Here is a 10,000-nt window from a genome sequence, read left to right as displayed (position 1 = left end):
AATTTCTCGAAATTTTTTCAAATACAAGTAAAGTTTACCATTTCCAATTCCAAACCTTTTTTTTTTTTTTAGGAAAGCCCATAAACAAAGTCCTCTTTAAGTTGCAAAACCATGACAAAAAGATCACTTTTTTCAAAGGTCCAGAAAGAACCCAGATTTTCATTTCAGAAATTAAGCTCCAGAAGAGGTATTATAAGGCATGTTTAAGGATTTAAAAAAGATCCATTTGATTGAATTTTTAACAAAAAGTGGATAAAGAAAAAAGGTTTCCAATGCTAACTAGGGCAAGTTTCATTCTTAAGCTCTGATGTAGTGCTCCTTTTTCAACCCCAAGACTGCATAGATGTCATTGCTTTGTCTTCTTCATTTTTCATTCTCCAAGAAGCCACCACACAAACACAGAGAGCTTAAAAGCACAGGCAACACGACACAAAACAAATAAAACAAAACCAAGACACTTTTTTTTTCTTGTCGACGAATTCACACAACCTACTAGCCTAGATATCAGACAAAAGCATGACCTTCTCTATATGTATCTTATAAAACCGGGACTACATCTTTGTGGGTTGGAACACGAGAACCTTGCATTTGATTTCCATGGCAAAGAAGGGGGTGGAGAGAAAGAGAAAAGAAAATTAGGAAGAGAACATCCCCCCCCCCCCAAAAAAAAAAAAACGCTGAGAGTCTGCTGAGAGTTAGAAATGGGAAAACTGAAGACGCTAAAATGAAGATGAAGGAACGAACCGTTTTGAGAAAACCCACGCAAGACGTTGAGATTGAAGACGCTCTTTTTTTTTTTAATGTACGTGGTATGGCTGACTGCCCACCGTTTGTGCGGCCCGACTAACCCTTGAAGAACTGATATGAGAGGGAGGTGGACTATCTTGCTACCAAAGGCAGACAAGACGTGAAGAGTTTGTAGAGGAAGCTTGATTCAGTACATATGTAATATGTAGTATTATGCATTGTATTAGTCTAATTAGTTGTGATGTATTATTATTTATTTTGTATAAAAAATAATAATAAGCATAAAGGCATATAAAAAAAAAGCCTTTTAAATTTGTTAAAAAGAATTAAACATGATATCCGATTTTTTTTTTTTTTTTTGAAAAAATTACTATAAAAATATTTTTAAAATGTCTTGAAAAAAAACAAAAGGTACCCGGATATCCAGATTTATATCCAAAAAAGGTAGAAAAACCCGGATATCTCGTTACAACCTGGATATCCGGGTTCACATCCGGTTACCGTCTGGATTATTTTCAGATTTATCCCGACAAGCAGATAACCACCCGGTTTTTAAAATTCGGATACGGATCCAGTTATGACCAGATATCTGGATCCGTATCCGGTTCTACACCCATAATGAGATGAGATGAATTAAGAAAAGTTGTGAAAATAAATGAAGCCGCTAAAAATTATAAAACAATTTGTACATATTTTTGCATCATTTTGCGGTTTAAGATATTTTAAATTGATTTGACCTCTAAATACTAAAATAATCTCTCCATTCAACTCCATCAAATTTATAATGAGATAACTAATAATAAAATGACATTAGACAATATATACAGTTAGCATGATAAAAATAATTAAGAATGCATTAAAAGAACATGTCACATTAATCTAAAATACAAAATAAGTTTTAGAAAATAAAACTAATTCATGTTTTAAAAGAATGCATAACAAAAATAAAAGACATGTCACGTCATCTTAATCATGTTTATCCGTACCCTCATTGGTTAATGGATGGTGCCATTCATTGCGATGAATAAGCTTTAGTATGATACATGACCTAGCTTGGAGCAATGGTATTGGCCTATGTCAGTTTCTAGTCAAATTTTTGGTTAATTTTTATTAAAGTGATTTGTATTGAAGTAGTCAAAATTCAACTCTACTTTTGAATTATAATAGAATCATTTATTTCTCCAAATTTAATCCGTTACTATTCATCTTCAAAACAATATTTTACTTCAAAAATATTTCCAAAACCAATTTGGCTAAAAGAAAGGTTGGAAAAAATTATATATGTGATTGTTGCGTGTAAGAATAGTTCACAAAATGTGTTTGTTGGATAATTAGGTTAAGGAAAAAAAAGTTAGGAAATAATAATTTTAAGTAAAAATTAAATTATTAATTAATATATGGAGTGTATTTGTAAAATATAAAAAAATTAAAAATTATTATTAAAATATATAATATTATATTATTATTTTAACTTTGGAATGGATAGTCTAATGTAGATTAATTTCTTCAATGACTTTGACTTTAGCCAAAACCTCAACTTTTAGTCAAAATTTAGACATAAAGCCCTAGACGGAGTGACTGTCAGCTGTTCTCAAAATGGAGCCTGATTTAACACCAAATAATATATTTTCTTTCTAAATATAAGGACATAAATCAGTGTAAATTAAGGGTGACAATATGTCACAAGACTCATGAATCTAACATGAACATGATACAAAATTAATACGTTTCGATTTGATATAAATGTGTTCAAGTCAAAATGGATTGACTCGTTAAGACACGATTAATAAGCGAGTCAATAATATGTTAATCAGCATAACTTGAAATCAACCTGCAATATCTCATTTAAATTTTATTTTAAAATTACAAATTTATTATTATTGAATTGTAATATTAGTATTTCTCAATATGCTTATTGTAAGAGATTTTTTCCTCCTGTCTCAGCGGGCATGAGAAGGGCAACTAAGGAAATAAGAAGCAAAGACGCAGCCCAGAACAATTAGACTCTTCGGTCTGGTCCACAGGTAGACTCACTTGGATGAAATCTCCATGAGAGAGCGTACTGCAAGGGGATGGGGACTCGCCGACCTGGCTCGAACAGTGTCCAACCCTTGAGTGCCTATCCGCATAATGGACAAAAAGTATGAGGGGACTCTCAAACCTCTGACATGGAAGACATCGACAGACCACTAAGGATGCTAGCGAGGTGAGGCAAATTGGGGAATCATGTTGTATTAATGGCACCACTACCTGATCTACACGCCACATTAATGATGTCGTCGCAGAGCCACGATACATTAAAGGATTTTAACAAAAGGAACAGTATGAAAGACACAGACTCCATGGGGGCAGACACGATCTATTCCTCCCAGACTCCTTGTATAAATAGCAACTCTCAGGTTCGAGAAACTCTCTCTGATCTCTACACTCTCACTTATTTACAAACTTCCAAGAGACTTTACTGACTTTGACATCGAAGACTCCCAGACCTCAAGGCCACCCTCTCCCAGTTGCCTTCTTCTCTATTTTCGCAAGCCCAGTTCTGAAGACCTGAGTTGCTGGAACCTGGTCCAAGGGCGTATAAAATACGACGTTAACACTTATGTTTTCATTGTTGGGATTGTAATTTTGGACCTATGCTCATATTTGTTATTTGTTGGATTTGTAATATTGGTTTTATTAAAAGTTAATATTAGAAAAATATTAATATTTTTTGTTATTAGATAATCTTATTATTTTTTAGATATTGTGGTTACTAATAAATATATATTTTAACTTTTATGTGAAATATACTAATCATGTCAAATGAGTAATGCAGATTCATTCAACTCATTTACATAAAACGGATTGAAACATGCCGTGTCGTTTTAACCACGTTTTAACCAATTTTTAATTAATTATTAAATGTATCAAAATAGGTCGCGTCGTGATCCCCGTTATTTAAGTGAATCGTGCTAGAATTTAGAAGTCTGACCCATTGAACTTAACTAATCATATTCAGACTGATCCATATAGGCAAATGTACATGACTTGACACGACCACGTACACGACTCTAAACCCAGCAAAGGCATAGGATAAATAGCAATACTCTCAACTGATGGACAAGGATAATAAATAACGAATCTCACCTCTTTCGTATCTTTGACCACCAAGATTTGGACCCGTGACCTCTCGACCCACAAACCAAAACCTCAAGGTGAAACATCAAATATTCAGAAGGATGAAAGGAACCCCAAACAGTGCAGTACTTCTGGCTGCTCGATTGCAATCACACACCTATAGGTGTCATCAAGTAACCATGTAGAACAGAAGTTAAGCCATAGAATTCATACTATAATTTCACATCTAAACATAAGATAATACATAGTTTACTTGCAGTCGGTCGTAATACCCAACACATCCAACCATAAATCTCAGCTCCTTCCACCAAACATAAATATCCGGAGGATCCAGTGCAATCATAATTCTGATACAACCTTGAACTGCCAATGCATGGATCCATTTTATAACTAAGACAGTGCACGAACATCTTTGGGCATTAATAAATGTCCATAAACATCCTAAATGAAAATGTGTGTCAGATCTCAAAGGAGACACAACTAACATTAAGAACTGGCCAAGGACTCGATTAGGAGCTGGTAACCTTCTGGAACAGCTGTCTGTCTCTGCACACACTCAGCCAGTGCGGGAACATCAGAACTGAGATCCAAAAATCAGGCCAGTAAAAGCAGTAAATGAAAATCTGATATGCGCTTCACAAAAGGGAGACTCTTTGTGCGGTCCAGATGATTCTTCAGCGCCCTCATGGTCACAGGGGTATTCCCGTTCTCAACAGGAAATGTTGATGTGAGTGGACCCTGCTTTGCAACAAAAGTGCACATTATTTCCAGAGTATAACCCTTGAAATAGAGAAGCAAGTGAACAGGGATCTTATACTAAAAAAAGAAAAAAAATGTTAAGGGCCTTGGAATTTATGTATAGCATGTTCTGCACATAATCTAGATCAGCTAACAAATATATAGTTGGATATGATTGTGTTATAATAGCAATAAGGTCCACCTAGTAAATGGCTCTCATCCACATGTACCTGTATGCCGTACATGTTCAGGTCAGCGAGTAGTTCAAAGTGTATATGGCATGATGATGGAATCTTCAAACCTCTATAAATACCTCATTGCTGAGTTCCTAGAATGATCAACATTGCAGTGAAAGCAAGAACACGCTAAAGTATCCTTTTTTTTCTTAGTAGAAAACCACGAACGTCCTAAAACATCCTACCATTGTACACCTTATTAAATATAAATGGAATTATGAACAACCAACAGAAATAATCCAGCACCAAGCTTGAGAACAAATGACGACTTAGACTTTTCAAATAAAAGGCCAAAATGAAACCAAAAGTTAAGAAAACAAATATGATTCTATTTGTGGCCAAAATTAGCAAAGATTTAAGAAAAGGCGTTTAGGTAATGATGGATGCCCAACTCCACTCATTCTATTGAGGCAATATGCAATCTGAGGTAGACAACATGCACAAGGGGGATGTGAGCAACTGAGCATCATACGTCCAAAAAAGGAACATTTTAATACTTGATGCCCAATGCTTGATGCCATAAGCGTTGAGAGCATTAAGCGTTGAGAGCATTTTAATACTTTAAAGTTTAAACCATTGGATGTCAGAGGGTTCATCTTGCCAGGGTCACAAATCATAAGGCCAGACCTATCAGTAAAATAATGACAGTACTGTTTCTTCAAAAATAGATATCTATAAAATACAAGCATTTTTTCACTTCACCTTTAATAAATAGACCGAACAACAGAACAAAGTTACTGAAGCATAAATCAGAAGAAAGACGAAGCTTCTGAAAATTCACCAAGTAGCATAGACAAGAAACTATAAGCAAAAAGGTTAACTGAATCTAATGTTTGACAAGGACCAGGTCAGAGTTTTAAAAGTCATAATGCTTTGTCAAAGTTGTAGCTGAAAAAACACAACAAAGCACACGCCCGCACGTGCATGCGCACACGCCCGCACGTGCGTGCATGCGCATGTGTGTGTATTTGAGAAGTAAGATAAGTTTTATTAATAAGGCAAGAAGCACAATCCAAGTACACAGGAAGAATACATCAGATACACCTAACTAGAGATTATGATGAACGAACACGTTAGAAGTTCCTAACACGTTGGTGAAAAAACTTGGAGAGTGGAGAATGACAGAGTTTAAAGACGAGCATCGGAGTGGATGACTAAAGGGTTTTTCTTCTGTAAAACAATAAAGATAAAACCCAGATTGGAAGAGGGGGGGGGGGGGGGGGGGGGGGGGGGGGGGGGGGGGGGGGGGGGGGGGGGGGGGAGGGTGCAGAAACTAAATTCCATTCTTGTTTCAAGAGCTCGAGAGTGGAGATCATAGATAGCCAAAAACCCAGATTATGAATAACAAACGTAGTTGTAGGCATGCTTGTTGCATGGAGGTTCTTTAAGTTGCAAAGCACATGCTATATTCACTAACAAAGGCCTAACCTAGTCTAGTAATAAGAGGTACTACAAGCCATATAATTGGCCATGGGTCAGCAATCTATCAAGTCCTCGCTATCAAAGACATCGTGTGTGAGAATCTTTCTGGCAACAGTCTTTATTCTAAATCTGAGTATGCAAGTGCACTGTCAAAAAATGGGAGCTGAAAATAAGTAGTTTCGAAATGACAAGTTTTCGCCATACTTTATTTGATTGTTTGTTTTCTCGAAAAGGGAGAGTAGAAAAAGTAACTAATCTACAAATTTTTTGTTGACAGTCAACTAATCCATAAAAAATTGCAACTAATGATCCATAACCCATACGTATCACAAAGATATATTAACCTGTAAATACATCATCAACAACAATACATTTACCCTAAGTAAGGACTATAACCTAGCTTATAGCCCCGATTACACCTTAGTGAAAATGAGGGCAACCTTAATCATTTAGTTCTTCATTCCTCAACCTCAAATTTTCTTCCGTTAAATTTTTCGTCCTTTCATTTTTGGGTAAGTGGTAAAGTTTTTTTTTACAAGTACTCCCCATGCCTCTCTTCAAAACTAAAGCGAAGTGTTTAACTTTATCATGATGCCGTAACCTCAACAAGCAACCTATCTGCCCTATCAAAGCCCTGATCGTGGTAAAGCTTACAATTGGTATACTTTCTATAAATAGCTAAAAAAAGATTTAAAAACAAATCAGTTTTTTTTTTAATTATTTTTTTTATCACATGAGACTGATAAAAACAAAACAAATCAGATGTAAAAACAAAACTTTTTTATCCTAAATAGCATCCCAATACTTATTTTGATACGTTACATGAGACTGTTAATAGTTAATGAGGGAGAAGCCCCAGTAATCTGGAAATTCATGGGAAAGTAGAAAGAGAAGACTCAACACTGTTATGAAACACTGTCCAACAATAACAATTCAATATAAACAAAGCAAACCCAATAACATGAACTGAGCACCCCTACTACGCAAGTAAAAGACAGAGCAATATAGTCATACCTGGTGATCGAAGATCTTAACCACCACCAAGAAAAAATCATATTGTAAACCTCCCTTGTATCCTTCACTCCAGCCACTACATCCTTTTTCATCTTCGACAGCTTGGGATCGGCGTCCTGGGCGTTCTCGGTCTCGAACCACCCTTCCTTGAACAACCTAATACACGTATCACTCATCTGAAACGCCTCGAAATGCACATCAACCGCACCTTCCTCATTCACCTCGAGCTTCATCACGGCCGTGACCCACTCCTTCAGCCCACTCTCGGCGTGAAACTCCGCCGCCTGAAGCACCTCTCTGTTCGACAAAGTGTAGTCCTTCTTGTCCTGACTGATCGTCTGCGTGAATATGAACCCGAAATTCGTCATTCCCAGCCCAACCGCAATCGCTTCCACAAACTTTTCCTCATCTGGGTTTCTCAGAATCGCCAAATTCTCCTCGGTACCTAGCTGTGGCGGCTCGTAGATGAAATCCACTTCAACTTTCCCTTCATCCGAGACAGTACCGTGCATGAACCAGGCACGTTTGACGGCGAAAGCCAGCGTCTCGTTGACGTAGTGCTGGAACCCGTTGGCACAGTCGCGGTCGAAGGAGACGAGCTCGCAATGCGGGTTCTCCTGGCGCGTGACCCGCATCTGCTTCGCGATGAGGTCGTCCATGGTCATCTTGCGGCCGAAGGAACCGGCGGGGTGGAAGGTTGGGACGGAAACAGTGCGCTCCCCATCGTAGGTAAGGAAAACAATGGAGCCGTGGGAGAGATTGAGCGCAGAGAGGGGTAGAAGGGTTGGACATGTCGGTGAATTTGAGAAGATCGGCGGGGGTTTTGGCCAAGAGGAGATTCTGATTGGTTGAGAGGGTCTGGTTTTGGACGGGGATTTGAAGCTGGGATTGGATTAGGGTTTTGAGTTGGGAGACTGTAATTTGTGGGCTGTCGATAGAAACTCGCTCCAAGCCGTCGCGGCTTCGGACTCTGAGCATCATATTTGAAGAACTGAACTGAGAAGAATTCAGAAACAGGAACAAAAACAACAGAATTGCTTGAAATCGCAGGCTTTCACGGTAGTTTTAGGTTGGAGTTCGATTATAAAGGATGGATGGTTCAGTTGGGGAGTGGAATACAATTATGGGATCTGCTTTCTTGAGGAAGGGGAAAGAGGAACAGAATACAGGGTTTGGTGGGCAGAATCATATGGAAACTATCCATGGGAGGAGTTTGATTAGGATCATATCGTTACTATCGTGTCTGAAACCATCTCTTATTGGACTGGGCTCTTCTCTCACAGAAAAGGCCCATTTAAAGTCTACATGTAACCAACCCACGTACGCATCAAACAAAATCAACCACGGACATTAGTATTGACCTAACCATTATTTAACTAAAATTTGATTAAGACCTAATTTGAGAAGTGAAATGAGATGAGATAAGATGAAAATTATGTAAATAATGATAAAATAGTTTGTAAATAATAGTGAGATAGTTTGAGTTGAGTATTTTTAGATTTTAGAAAATGAGAGAGAAAAAGTTGAATAAAAAATATTATAAAATTAAAATATTGTAAAAATATAGTTTTATAATATTATTTTTGTTTGGAGATTTGAAAATGTTGGAATTATTTTTTATTTTTTATTTGAAAGTTTGAAAAAGTTGTAATGATTAGTTTGAAAAAGTTGTAATAATTAGTTTGAAAATTTTGTATTTAAATTATGTTTGAGAATAAGATGAGATGAGATGAAATGAGATAGATCAGAATTTTGTATCTCATCTAAGACTCCAAACAAGCCCTAAAAAATTCTCTTTTTCTAATTTAGCTAGCCACTTTTAATAACATCAAATAACAAATTATCTAAATCTATTACTATTATATTAAAATATTGATTTTAGTATTTTCATTTATTTTAATTCTAATAATAATTAAAATATTTATTTGTTATTAAAAAAGTAAATATTAATTTTTTAACGTTTATATTATTCTAACGAATATAATTTTCTAACAATATTTTTTTTACAACAATCATATTCTTCTAACGAATATATTTTTTCAATAATCATATATTTTCAACGGTTATATTCTTTAATGAATATATTTTTTTAACAACTATTTTTATCGATAGTTGTATTCTTTCACTATAAAATTAAACACTTCCACAATAATTTTATTCACTTCAATTAATTGTTATCTGTGACACCTTTTTTTTTTTTTTTCATTTTCTCATGTATCGTTTGCTTTTTCGCAATGATGAAATCCAATGGCAAGAAGTATACTTGTAAAGAGCAGAAAAACCAGCAGAAAAGCGAGGAGATTTTTTCACGCATCAGGCTTTGTAGAATGCTAGACGTCACTACATGGCGCTTGAATACAATGTTTTGAATACCGTATCGGATGGCGTACCGATCAAGGTATTGAAATGAAATATTTTGATACTGATACCGTTTCATATACCGTTTCGGAATAGTCGATATATAAATAAATTATATATATAAATATATATAACAATTATATTCTAAAATAATAGTTTATATATTAATAAATTATATATAAATACATACATATATATAAATTATAAATAGTCTAGTCTAAATTGGGGGTCAAAAAATGAACTTGTAATTTGAAAAAATAGAAAAAAAAAATGAAGGCCGAAATTTAGACCGAAACGGCCAGTACGGCCTGTATTTAAGCCGGTATGAAATACAGGTAGTATCTGTACCGGCCTAATGGCCGGTA

The 10,000-nt window shown here is 35.8% G+C and overlaps 1 pseudogene; it reads right to left on the bottom strand.

Moving 5' to 3' along the window:
- Positions 1-4,285: 4,285 nt before the first annotated feature.
- LOC121237273 lies at positions 4,286-8,414 on the bottom strand (annotated as a pseudogene).
- Between the last annotated feature and the right edge of the window lie 1,586 nt (positions 8,415-10,000).

The sequence above is a fragment of the Juglans microcarpa x Juglans regia genome, chromosome 1D, assembly GCF_004785595.1.
Source record: "Juglans microcarpa x Juglans regia isolate MS1-56 chromosome 1D, Jm3101_v1.0, whole genome shotgun sequence".
NCBI classification, from domain to species: Eukaryota; Viridiplantae; Streptophyta; class Magnoliopsida; order Fagales; family Juglandaceae; genus Juglans; species Juglans microcarpa x Juglans regia.
Note: the sequence above shows the minus strand (reverse complement) of the source record. Positions and strands in the feature narration are given on the sequence as shown.